The 13428-nt window shown below is 38.2% G+C and overlaps 1 protein-coding gene and 1 long non-coding RNA gene across 18 annotated transcripts in view; one reads left to right on the top strand and one right to left on the bottom strand.

Moving 5' to 3' along the window:
- DLGAP4 (DLG associated protein 4) overlaps window positions 1-13428 on the bottom strand; it is a 400912-nt gene that overhangs the window by 38757 nt on the left and 348727 nt on the right. For 2 of the 15 annotated variants that reach the window (XM_087889207.1, XM_087889210.1), the window contains exons 1-2: window positions 4398-4886; window positions 2427-2464 (exon numbers count right to left, since the gene is read on the bottom strand). The exons of 8 other annotated variants lie outside the window; for them this stretch is intronic. The gene's annotated coding sequence lies outside the window, so the exon portion shown is untranslated. 5 more of the 15 variants (XM_087889206.1, XM_087889208.1, XM_087889209.1 and 2 more) reach the window with 4 other exon arrangements.
- The window catches only part of LOC117663661 (uncharacterized), a 32398-nt gene that overhangs the window by 1602 nt on the left and 17368 nt on the right, over window positions 1-13428 (top strand). For 2 of the 3 annotated variants that reach the window (XR_004590776.3, XR_015733000.1), the window contains exons 1-3: window positions 562-651; window positions 4960-5147; window positions 7098-7168. This is a non-coding gene — a long non-coding RNA (uncharacterized LOC117663661). Of the gene's footprint in view, window positions 1-561; window positions 652-4959; window positions 5148-7097; window positions 7169-13428 lie in introns of those variants that run through there. The other variant, XR_015733001.1, reaches the window with a different exon arrangement.

Genomic DNA, 13428 nt, shown 5'->3' with positions numbered 1-13428 from the left:
CCAAGAGTGTCAAGCTCAAGGCCTGGGGGCCGGATCCGGCCCGTGGGGTGCTTAGATCTGGCCCACAGGGCTGCCCTGGAAACAGCAAAGGACCAGCTCACAGTGCCTCTGCCAGCGAAAACAGGCTCCCGAGCTCCGTTTTTGGCTGCGATGGCCTCCTGCAACCCTCTGCCAGTGAAAACAGAGCTCAGGAGGGCCACACACTGGCCACACGCAGAGGGTTGCAGGAGGCCGTCACAACTAATAATGGAACTTGGGAGCCCATTTTCGCTGGCAAAGCACTTGGGCCACCACAGGCTCCCCCGACACAAGTGATGTTCAGTTGGCCATGCCCACCCCACCCCTGCCCACCCCAGCCCCCCATGGTCAAACACAACCCTGATGTAGCCCTCAATTAAATCGCGTTTGACACCCCTGTTGTAAAAAACAACAAAAAAACAAAACAAATGGATCATCAAACAATTTGATCCAGAATTCTCACTCGAGGCCCAAATGATCAGGTTCTCTAATGTTGGTAAAGGTGGAAGAAAAAGAAGAGGATGACCAGTAGAAAGCTGGATGAATTCAGTTACAGTGGGGATGAATGCACCCATGTAACACCATGGAAAAAATCTATGTGGTCACTAAGAACTGACAACAATTTGATGCCAGGTAATCATAATTTTATTTCATTTGTCATATTTATTTATAGCTGCCCATTTCACAAAACATGTGACTCAAATCCAGAACTACATTTCATACAAGCAATACAGGTAGTCCTTGACATACAATCTCAACTGAGCCCAAAATTTCTGTTGCTAAGTGAAACATTTGTTAAGTGAATTTTGCCCCATTTTATGACCTTTCTTGCCATGGTTGTTAAGTGAATCACTGCAGTTGTTAAGTTAGTAATAAGGTTGTTAAGTGAGTCAGGCTTCCCCATTGGCTTTACTTGTCAGAAGGTCACAAAAAGCGATCAAATGACCCAGGGATACTGCAACCGTCATAAATATGAGTCAGTTGCCAAGCATCTGAATTTTGGTCACATGACCATGGGGATGCTGCAATGGTCGTGAGTGTGAAAACTAGTCACAAGACACTTATTTCAGTGCTGATGTAACTTTGAATGGTCACTAAATGAACTGTTGCACGTTGAGAACTACCTATAATTAGGAGGTGACACTCAGAGGGTGGAATAGCAACTTTAAGAGTTCAGAGTAGCTTTGAGCAAGAAAAAACTTCATATGATACTGACTGAAGAGAATAAACACCACTGGCAGCCTCTTGAGTTCTTACAACTCAGCCTGCAAAGAGTTTAGTCCACCTGACAGGAGATTACTTGCTTGCTTTAGTTCACATTGTCTGCTTTCCTGCATCTTTCAGGAAATCCTTGGGGATGGCAAATCTATCATCCATATTCCTTTTGTGCTGAAAGTTAGCAAGCAAGTTAGTTGACTTAAAATACACAACAGACTATTTTCAGCAGCATCAAACCTAACTGAAAACATCTGCAGGAAAAAGGTTATGGTTATAATAAATTCCAGAGTGAACAATGCTTCCCTACATGCGAAATGCTTTTGAGTTATAGTCTATAACCTCAAAGATAATATCTTATAGTATGAAAAGTAACACAGTGGGGAGCATTCAGGTAATATGTAAAAGTGACAATCTTAATTACCCTTGTTTGTTCTATGCAGTGACAAGAGTTATGTCCCTTTAGTATTTTATCTTATTCATGAACCATGCACTTGCATTTAATCAACAGCTAATCAGACTAAAACAGAGCATAAGAAAGTTGTTTCTGTACGTGCAATTTTGAGAAGCTACTTAAAAGTAGCCTATCAATTTGAACACACCCATCATAACACAGCCTTATTCTGTCTTTTCATTGACTCATCTCTCAAAGCTTGATCTAATAAGGTGGCAATATAATTACTTTCTTATACAGAACAGGATTGTAAGATCTACCAGAATTAGGACTGGGAAAATGAGGTTCTGTACTCAAGATTTCTCATTATTTAAGAATGGGACAAGATGGTAACCCATTAGTTAACTTCAGCTTCATCATGTTATCCATTATACAGTACATTAAGGTACAATTCTTGTGACTCAGCCTCTAATATATGTAACTGAGGTAATCATACATTGCTTCTACATACTATCATACTTTCCTTTCCTTCTCTCTGACACTCATTTTTAGACTAATATTTTTGATTGTTTTCAATTATGGTCCTATGCCAGGGGTGTCAAACTGGTGGCCCGTGGGCTGGATGCATCACGTGCAGGCCACTCCCACTCCAGCTCCGCGAAGGGGAAAAATGTCACGAAATATCATGTGACGGCAACATGACACCACGAGTTTGACACCCGTATTGTATGCCATGAATTGTCATATGCACTAACGGGACTGTACAAAATAACAGGAGTGCAGTTCAATGCATACCTACCAAGAGATACAATTTAATACTTCATACGTATACTGTATCTGAAAAACAAAGGAATATTATAAATGCAACATATACTAACAAATATTTATTCTGTAACTAACATTGCAGTGGGAGATAACTGTGACTGGGTTCTCACCAGTAGTGGGTTTCACTTACCTTCGCTACTGGTTCAGAACTGTGAGCATGCATGTGTGAATTATTGCTTCGCTTGCACGCGGTGCTTCTGCGCATGCGCAGAACCTTCTGCGCATGTGCAGTGTCCGTGATGATGTCCAGGTGGGCGGAACCTCCTGCGGTTGCCGCTACTGAACCAGAGTGAACTGGTAGAAACCCATCACTGGTTCTCACACTGCAATAAGCATGATTTACTAAATAAATCATAACATGTGTTCATGAAACTAGATAAGCCAATATCGTACAATGACTTACGAGTGATGCCGGGATACAGAAGAATTTAATATAAAACAAAACCTAGATAAGACATAAATTAGAAACAGCAACAAGATGAAAGATTACTTGAATGTCTAAGTGACAAGATTATCTGAACCATAAATGGAGACACAGAGCTAAATTAAATACAGAAGAGTATTTTAATTTCTAAGCTTATCTACATCTATACTGCAGTTTCATATATTAATGTGGAATCAGTATGCTGTACTAGAGAGACCCAAGTTCAAGTCCACCTTAGCCACAGATGCTCAAAATTGGACCAGTCTCTCATTGTTGCCAATAGAAGAATATATATATTACAACATATGCAATATGTTGAACTGTGGAGTCCTTGTTGTTCTCCAAGGAACAACAATGGTCTTGGTTGTTTGGTTGCAGATGTTTCATTACCCAACTAGATAACATCATCAGTGCTGGTGAGTATGGGGTTTGATCCCTGATTAATATACAGAAGCTTGTTCTACCAATATTAGTGGAGGTGTGGTTTAGGAAACTGGGAGGCTCCACAGTCTCTCTTTCTCTCTCTTAGTCCCATTTCTCTTACAACACTGCTGATGTGCTGGGAGGTCCATATAGCCTCCCTTGAGCTCCTGAAGGAAAAGGATATAAATCTAACCAATAAATAAAATGTATAACCAGAACGTAAGTTTAGCAAGACATCATTAACTTGTATAAAACAAAGTTTTCTACAAATTACCTCAGCAATGACAGAATGAAAAATCTGCTCATAACAACATACCAAACAACCAATTGTAGTCAGCCACAATGCCCTCAATTCATAGAACAGGTCACTAGTCCCTACTGAAGCAGGAAACTAAGCTGCCCAAGTACTCTTGAATAACAGAAGTAATACTGAAATCATCGTGCTCAATTCTGTTTTACTTCGTTTTGCCAAGGCTGTAACTTTTCAATTCAAACATTTTGTACTGTTTCTAACTCCATTTGCACTAGACCAAACACTACTCTCAAATGATAATTAAACACAGAAAGCATCCTCACTAATGCATCCACAACACACACTCTACACAAGATTAAAATCTTGAACCCTAGAATCTTTACTGCTATATAGGGGCAATAACTCTTTACTCTGTGCTGCCATCTGGGGGACGTCCCGATATAGTAACCCGATGAACAGGGCTATCTGGGAAAGCATCATCTTCCTTCGGGGCGGAAACGCATTTACAGTTGAAAACGACATCCCAATTTAGTAATGAAAGCCTTACAAAGTCACCACTTGTGATTCACGTGGCGTCCATCTCAAGTTCATGGAGTTATTTCAGTTTTACTTAAATGGCCCCAACCTCGGTCACTCACACCTGATTAATTGCTCGAACCCCCAAAGTCCTCGATCCAAGATGAGGCGGAAGACAAAAAGACGAGGCAAAAGACAAACGGCGCCTCCGCGATTGTTCTCCCTCTAAGTCTTGTACGGCTACTTTTAAGGGCATCCAAGGGACAACCGTCCCGGCCAAGAAAGGCAGCAGCATCTACTACCCGGCAACCCTTGGAAAGTCTACTCACAAGTTTCAGCCACGCGGTCTTACTTGCCTGCTTTTTGCCCTCGTATGAGATAAGCCCCAGAACTGAATCCGGCTGAGCCGCTTGGGAGGGAGGGAATCACCCAGCCGGCGAAGGGGTGGAGGAAGGAGGCAGAGCAAGCACCGCCAGAGGCTCGGAGCAAACTTTCGCCCTCCCAGCTGGAACTCGGTTGACTCACAAGCGCTGCCTCGCTGATGGGAGGGCGAGGAAGGCGCTGGCGTCCAGAGCCGCATGCTCACAACGCCTTTTCCTCCCCCGCACACGCTGGGGCCGCCGCCGCCGCCCGAGGAATTCTCACACTCAGCCGGCGCTTTGCGCTGCTCTGCCCCACCTCCTCTGCAACACCTTGGCGGGGCAGGAGCGTGTCTGGGGGAAGGGGAAACAGTCACTTTCCCCCCACGCTGAAGAGTGAATCGCTCCCTTATATAAAAAACTTTCATCGGCAAGACAGGAAGCCAGGTTCCCTCCGCTGCAGAGAGAAGGGGCGTAACGCTGCTATGTATGGCTGCTTTGCGGCCTGCTGAAAATCTCTTTTCTCTTTTAGAGACGAGTTTGCTCGTAGAAAGAGCTTGGTCTCCTTTGGAGCCGGATTCGAGGCGATTCCAATCCCAGAACGGTCAACGCACACAACTCTTCCCCCCTTCCTTTGCTGAGGCACTAAACAGGTCAATTTCTCTGGCCTCATTGGACTAAATTCTTGGGGATGGTGGCATGACAGGATTATCCCACCAGGTGCGCGGGTCACCTTGAACTATTAATGTGGTTGGCTCATTTGTGATTTACGGTATCTTTATGTTATAGGTGCTGGGATTTTGAAGAACGTTAAGCCTGACATTGGTCATCCAAGATGCCACTTTTGTTCCTTGGAGCTCATCCGATACCCATAGAACAAAAAACTAGAACCAACAGAGGAAGGCCCCAGAGGTGTTTTTCAAAGGGCAACTGGACTTTCCTGTTTTTTAATTTGAAAATGTCCAGTTGCCTTTTGAAAAACGGCTTTGGGACAACCATGACCAGGATGAGGAGAATCTGAGGGGTCCTTGGTGCTCTCTGAGCTTCGTTGTTTTCTTGCAAACATTTGGGTAATGAAACATCTGCAAGAAAACAAGCTCAGAGACCACCAAGGAGCCTTCATTTCAACCCTGAGCTACAAACATTCTCCTTTATTGGATTGAGAATCTCCATAGACAATGGAGGAAGAGTGAAAGGGAAAGTTTTATCTTTCCTGGAGTTAAGGTGGGTGTAAGTATCTCTTAATGAAATGGACTGCCTTATGCAGATAGCCAATGCTATGTTGATACCTGCCTGCAAAAGGTAGGCTGCTGTTGCATTCTTATTAAAGAATATCAAAAACAGGCCTATTTCTAAAGCATATAGAGAAATACATATTTTCACTTTTAATTAAAAAAACAAACAGTTGAAATTAGTAGATATTTGGACCAGGCACAATTCAGTGTGATTACCAAAGCATCTCGTAATGACTAGCTCTTTAAATACAGTATTTGTAATCTACTGTCATTCAAAAATAATTCAGTTGACTTGTTTCCCAGTCAGTGTTCTTAAGACTACAGCATTAAATCATTTTGTTCCTGTTTATACTACTGTAGAATTATTTTATAAATGCCATGCTGAACATGTCTGAAAGACAGAACAGCACTGCTTGTAATAACTTATGATGAAAAGCCCCTCCCTGTTATCTTTTTAAAAGAAAAAAGATTGTTGATGTGCATTCTTCCTAAATACAAGAAGATATTTAACTACATTTATTTAAAAAAAATATCTCACAAAACCTTATCTACGCCAAAATTATTTTAATGTAAGGAAAACTTAGCTGGCCCAATTTAACTTGACAGCTTTAATGATGCAGTGCTTCTTGATTGGCTTATGAATCTGAATATTGAGTATATGTATCTATTCATGAGTCTGCCTGACTCTTGAAGTGCAAATTCTGCAGTGCAAAGTCAACACACATCTCACAGAGTATGAAAAATTTAGGATTTAAAGCCCAAGAAAACCTTGCTTCATGCAAATATGCTAAACCTTTATCTCTTATGTGAACAAGCAATTTTAATGTGTTAAAGAAATCAGAGTGGCTTAGGGGGTCTACAGTATATGGATTACTCTGAAAATGAACAGCTAGCACAAAAGCCAGAAAAATTTCTTTGGCCAGCGATTTCAGCATATGTGCATGGTTAGAAGCCTATCATCTTTTAGGGATGGTTACTTCTCTGAAAGTATTTCAGGAAACATACTTCAGGGGACAGATGGTACATTCATGTCTCACTGACTTCTAAACCACTCTTTTCAATTAGAAGCACTGACTTGCCCTAATCTCTGTAGGTGGTCATCCAGAAGAAGAGCCAAAAGAAAAATACCAGTTGCAACAGGTTCTCAGTTAGCAGCTTTCATGGTAACATGTTTAGATTGTAGAGATTATACAGAAATGTCTCCAAGAATTTGGGAATGTTCTGTCCAGTTCTAAGCATATATTTTAGAATTCATATTTAAAGATGGAAGGGCAACTCCTCCACCAATGTTCTTCTCTATTTTTCCCTGTGGCTATTCATATTTTATCTCATTAAATTCATACTTTTATCTCATTAAACAAACAAACCAGTTAGAGTAAGGTTGTGTATTTGAAGGAAATCCACTCCTTATAATTCTGATCCTTATGGCTTTCAGATCTTTCTACTAATGAAACTTTGGATCAAGCATGTCCAACTCATGGCTCGCAGTCCATATGCAGTCTCAAGGTAATAAAAGATATATTAATTTTTTGTTATTTATATACATTAAGTATATTGTGCATTTTATATGCAGCCCAAGACAATTTGTCTTCATTCAATGCAGCCCAAGCAAGCCAAAAGGTTGCTGAAAATCTGTATGATTATTTCTTTGAGGTCAACTAAACTCAAGTTCTAATTAGTGTTCCTTTATTCAACATTATAAGGTTTAGGCATGAATACTTTTCAAATGTAATTAAATGTAATCTGTAGTTCTATAAATTTATCACACCTCTGCTATACGTTGGCAACCTATAATGCAAAATTAATGCACATTAAAATTGCATTTTGAACTGCATAGTACAATAAGAATTAATACCTTCCTACCATTATAAACACTGTTAAAAAGTATCCAAAGTACAGAGTACAATTTTATTTGTGAGACAAGGCCACTTTCTTTCCACAAGTGGAAAATTTTCCTACACTGCTATCTCTGTAAATCTGAATGCATTTATAGAATGAGCAACTGATATATGCAGCAAAGCCTAAACCAGAAACTTAAGAACTTAAAATTGTATAGTTCCTCTGTTCATGTAGTAAAATAAAAATTTGCCTTACAGGGAGATGGATCAAAATGCAGAATGAACATGTTTGCTTGCTCACAAATACATTGAACAACATATTTTACTTACGTAAAACACTTAGTTTAATCCTAATTATTTTTATAGTATTCTATTTGTACATCAAATAGAAATGTGCACCAGATTTGAGTAAAGCCTTTATCTCAAAGCAGAGTAATTCATACATATGATTCATTCATTCATTCATTCATTCATTCATTCATTCATTCATTCCACAAATTTGTTGTGCTGTGAAGAATGGCATGGTATTTATATTAAGTATTATAATGGGGGGAGAAAACATTGAATTCAATAATGGACAATTCTGTCCTCAAATCAGTGTGACTCTTGAAATCATTAGTCCTGGATCAGAGCATCTTGTAAATTAGAATAACTCTACAGTTTAAAAGAGGCCCTTAGTGTTATTACCTGCTTGTCTCACTGTTGCCTGGTCTTTCATCCTGAGCGGTTGTATGACTATTTTCTGTGACATGCATTAGTGAGTTAAATAGGCTCCATGACCTATTTTTGAAAATAACGGAATCAATCCCTTTTTTTCAATTTCAGCCCTCAGTAATGAATTCCAGTGAATGGGAAGTGCCATTCTTATTGAATAGTCCTTTTTCCTCAAATCTCCTTCAACTTGTGTCTAAAAATTGAGAACATTATTTCCCATTATCAGTATTATTTATTTGGCCTCCCAACTCAAATGACTCAGGGGAGGGGAGCTTACTTCTGTGAAGTGCACAGTTACCTTTATCTAAAAAGAAAGAAATCTTCAAAGTATTAATTATAATTTTGTATAACATTCATTACCTTTGAGAATTAGCAAGGGGAAACAATTACAAAAATCTCAGAACAAGCAATTCTGAAATTCTGTATTTTTTGGATTCATGTACCCATAAAAAATGAATCTAGGGGAAGAGACTTTATACTTTCAGCCTTAAATTAGCTGACAAATTAAAATTTTGTTTTCAGAGGATCTTTACAGAACTCTGTGATTGTTTTCTAATGCGTGTACTTTAAAGCAATTGAACAGACAATTCTGAATGTAATACTACTTTAAAAATAGCTTTTTGAGTTCACCTACGTGTGGTAATCAGCAAACCATTTAGAACAAAGGAGATAAAGTTACCTTAGTTTACTGAGAGGTTAGTGGAATCCTAACAATTACATCTGGAACTATACAACATCATATCGATGGGCATGTGAAAAGATTTTAGAAACAACCTTTCTCAAATGTCACATTTTAAACCAATTTTAAATAGCACTGATGTTTTCCTTATTTTAGAGCAACATTTCTCAATCCTGATAACTTTTAAGATGCATGGACTTCTATTTCCAGAAGGGTGGCTGGGGAATTCTGGGACTTCTTAAAGTGGCCAAGGGAACAAACACTGCTGTAGAACATTAACTCTTAAAAAGCACACACTGGGACCAGAGCAAGGTCAGTACAGTACTCTAGATCAGGGGTGTCAAGCTTGCAACGACACGTCATGTGATGTATCTCAACTTTTTCCCCCTTCACTAAATGGGGGGTGGGTGTGGCCAGTGTGTGACGCATCCGGCCTGCGGGCTTCACACTCCTGCTCTAGATCATAGAATAACAGAATTGGAATGTTCTCTCTTTGGTTTAGAATCAAATGCTTTTAAATTTCAGTCATATGAACACATTATACTGTTCCATCACAGAGACTGGAAGAAATGTCCACCACGACTACTGTGGATACAGGTATCTGCTACTGAGCAGAATTGGGAGGACTGCATATTGCAAATTTTTTTCAGGGATTCAAGTGGGTTTGTAACCCATTCACAATAGATCAGTTTTAACTGAGCCAGAATGCAAACTGTACATGGACTGGGTTAAGAGCAGAAGCTATAACAAATATTTTGGCAAATCCAAAATGATCTCTGGCACAGACAGCCAAGCAAGAATCCTGGCATGGCTTCAGTAATGTAGTACTGTTGTGGAATCAATGTTCTTCAGTAATGCAGAAGTATTTCTTCAAACTTGTTCCAGCTCTAATTGCCTAAATGCAATCCATTATTGCAAAGGACCCATGTATTTCACTAAATCTTCCTTTGCTCATTTCTTTCTTTATTTTATTTATTTATTAGTTCAATTTATATGCTGCCCTTCTCCGGAGCCTCAGGGTGGCTTACAATGCATTAAGCAATAGCCTACTTTTGTATATACCTGCTTAATAGGGCTTTTTGGGCCCCCCAAGTGGTGTTCTATTTTATACAAAGTCAGCTTATTGCCCCCACAAACCGGGTCCTCATTTTACCTACCTCAAAAGGATGGAAGGCTGAGTCAACCTTGAGCATCGTGAGAATTGAACTCGCAGTAATTGCAGGCAGCTGGCAGCTAAATGCTACTTTAACAGCAGCAATTTAGTCTGTTGCGCCACCAAGGCTCCCATTGAAAATTACACTATTTCACTCCTTATAGAACATCTCTAAACATAACTACCGTAATTCAAAGCAAGCCCTGCTGATTTAATTTCAGAAGAGCAAATGCACAGTTGCAGCAGTCACTTGCATTCTAGCAAGTTACTTCCTGCTATCTAGTCTTAAAAATCCCAACACATAATTCCTAAATGATAGCAAAAAGGACATATAAAAACATAGATAATCATGAGTTAAATGAGTGATGGTATTTTGAATTCAATACAAAAATAATGCAAATATGGTTTAAATATATTAAAATATGATTATTGTCTTAAACTGAAAATCCAAGACTTGTATTATGCAAAGGGAAAATTAAATATATCATGTGTAAAATTGAGATTTATTTATCAGGGATACAACAAATCATGTTTTTGTTACTACTATCTCCAAATGGATTTAAGAATTCATGAAGTAGTAGAGACACCTGAATTTCCAAGATACTAATCTCACTCAGATCATTTCCTAATCCCTTGCATAATCTAATATACTTGCTTAATGCCCTGCAATATGTTCAGTACTTAAGTTTAGAATGTTTTTACTTTGCAGAAGGACATTATATATTTAGAAAACTTTGCCCTGCTCCCAAAACTTTAACCATTTCTACTATATTTAAGCACTTAGCTTCTATGTTTTCTCCAAATAATTTTGTTAGAAATAGAATAAAAACTACCGTAATGCAAACTACAAATATAGAAAAAAATACAAAAAGGAAAAACATATAAGAGAAAAAGAGATAAAGGAAAAAAGAAATTACTTCCCCTGTCATCCCAACAAATGAAAACAATTTTAGTAGTTTATCAGTAAGTATAACATGAACTCTCTTCATCTCAAATTCATCTCTTAACTAAAACACAAAATCCAAAAGCCTCATCATTTGTTCTTTATCAGCAAAAGTCCAATAAGGAAAACCAGATATTAATTTTCTAGTTTAATCTTGTTTGACAAAATCTTGGTTTGGACAAAACTCAGCAGCCCTTTTTCGTGTGGCTGTTGATAAAAATAGGATCGCCAACATGATTGCCAGCATCCAATGACTGATATGGCACAACAACAAAGAAGAATCATCTTGTTTGAATAAGCTAACTCTGTATTTCTTCCTGAAATTTTTAAGAATCTTAGCTTTTAATCCATTCAAATATAGTATATATAGTATCGTAGTATATATAATATATAGTATATATAGGAAGTTGTTTATGGTTTTGGTTTTTTTAATCCAAGAATCTTTCTTTGATCTAGTAAGAAAAAGTTATCCAAGTAACTTTTCTAATTTAATAATTGTGCTTCTCCTTTAGAGAGTGAAACACTTATCAGCTTCATAGGTGTATCTAATACATCTTTCTCCATACATTTATCATTGGTTGACACATTTAAGTCCAAAATTAATTTCAAAATTATCCATTATAATTTGATCTTCTTCTGTAACTTCCTTGACACAGGCTCTGGCTATCACATTAAGTAATTTTTAAGACCAGTATTCAAAAACCTTTATTAAGGATTGTTGCTCCATTCTTTTTTTTAATTAACCAAATGGTTGAATTGTCCTTTAGTTCTTTGAAGTGTCAAATTTTCAAGTCCTATTGTCATGTTTCCCCTTTAAAAAACCAAAAACCTAAACCATCAGCATTTCCAGTGGAATATTTCCTCTAAATAATTCAAAAGTATATTCCAAATCCATCTGACCCTTACTCTGTTAACTTTCTAAAAGAAATAAATAAGTAAAAATTTCTAAAGCTTTTAAAATCACAGTTAAACCATTTTTCTCCAACAAGGCAACTCACCCAATGAATACAGTGCAACTTTGCTGATCCAAAGATCTTAATCTTTCCACTACAATTAAAAAATAATCCAAAAAGTTATTAAGAAATGAGACTCATTCCTTAAGGTTTTATGTTCTTAAAATATTGTGCTTTGGGTGTGAGTTTGAAGATATTCTGGATTTCCAGCCACTCAACTCAAAAGCCAACTGCAAAGGATAGCTCCTGAGTACTCATATTCAAGTTGTACTCATGAAGAGTGGCTGTTTGGAGTTAACATGGATTATCTCAATGATCTCTCCTATCTCTGGAGAGATTTTTCACTTCATAAATAGAGTCTCTCTACCATCAGATGTCAGCTCTCCATGGTGCTCACTGCAAGTTTCTGATATTTTAAGCAGATTCAATGCCCTTGATAGGCAGGAATTGTGACAGTCCTGCTGTATTCCTCGTCTGCTATTAACACAGCTAAGTCCCAGATTTATGGCTAGAGTTAATGTGAAAACTCCTCCCACAGCAATGGCATGCACACGTTAATCTCATGTGATGTTGGCACAATTCATCTTATTCCATAGCACACAGACAGGAGGACTGATGCAGCTTCCAGTCTACTAAGTTCAAGTAAGAACATCAATTCAGTACTAATATACAAATTAAATCTATGCAAAGCAGTTGAAGGGATGCTTTGCAAAAGACATGAGCAATGAGGAGACTTTTTCATTTTCAGTTTGTTTTTATATACTGCAAAACGGCTAACTTTACTTTCCTGCAGACTGATTGGAAAGAGGAAACAAGGATTCAGAGTTCCTGTGTTTATAAAAAAAACCAACCTGTTCCTTGTGTTTGTTTTGCTTTCTCTCAGTGATGTATAAGAAACTGCTACGGTTAGTCCCCCAAATACAAGTAATGCAATTATATACTTCTATGCACATTTTAATATGAAGAATAGGGCAAAATAGTCAGACTAACACAGGTTCAACCATTCATCCTTCAACTTTACAGCAAAAAACACAGCAAGACTTCACAAATCAAAGCCCATTCCTGCAGAATTCTGGCAGAGTTTAAACAAACTTGAAAACTATTTTGCAGGACAAAAGAAATTCCTTTGGCATATTCTTCCTAGTTAATAGACCCTGAATTATTTATTGTGCATAAAGAGTGAGATGGATGAAATATACTACAATACAATGTGGCAGGATAAGCGCCACCTACCTCTTCAGAGCCATAAAATACAACCTGTTCAGCCCAACATATTTTAATACCCAATATGAAGGTCAAGATAATAGAATCTCCCTCCTCCATTTCTCCTAGAGACTTATAATTGAATTTTATTTCATTAGTCGTAAGGAGACAATATTCTTCCCACTTTACCTGAGGACAGTAGACTAGCTAGAGAGGAGGATGTGCAGGGCAGGCTATGCTGAATATAAATTTTTACTTTCCAACAGAGTGGAATAGCCAAAGA

The sequence above is a fragment of the Pantherophis guttatus genome, chromosome 3 (assembly GCF_059756535.1).
Source record: "Pantherophis guttatus breed Tessera chromosome 3, ASM5975653v1, whole genome shotgun sequence".
In the NCBI taxonomy this organism is placed as follows: Eukaryota; Metazoa; Chordata; class Lepidosauria; order Squamata; family Colubridae; genus Pantherophis; species Pantherophis guttatus.
Note: the sequence above shows the minus strand (reverse complement) of the source record. Positions and strands in the feature narration are given on the sequence as shown.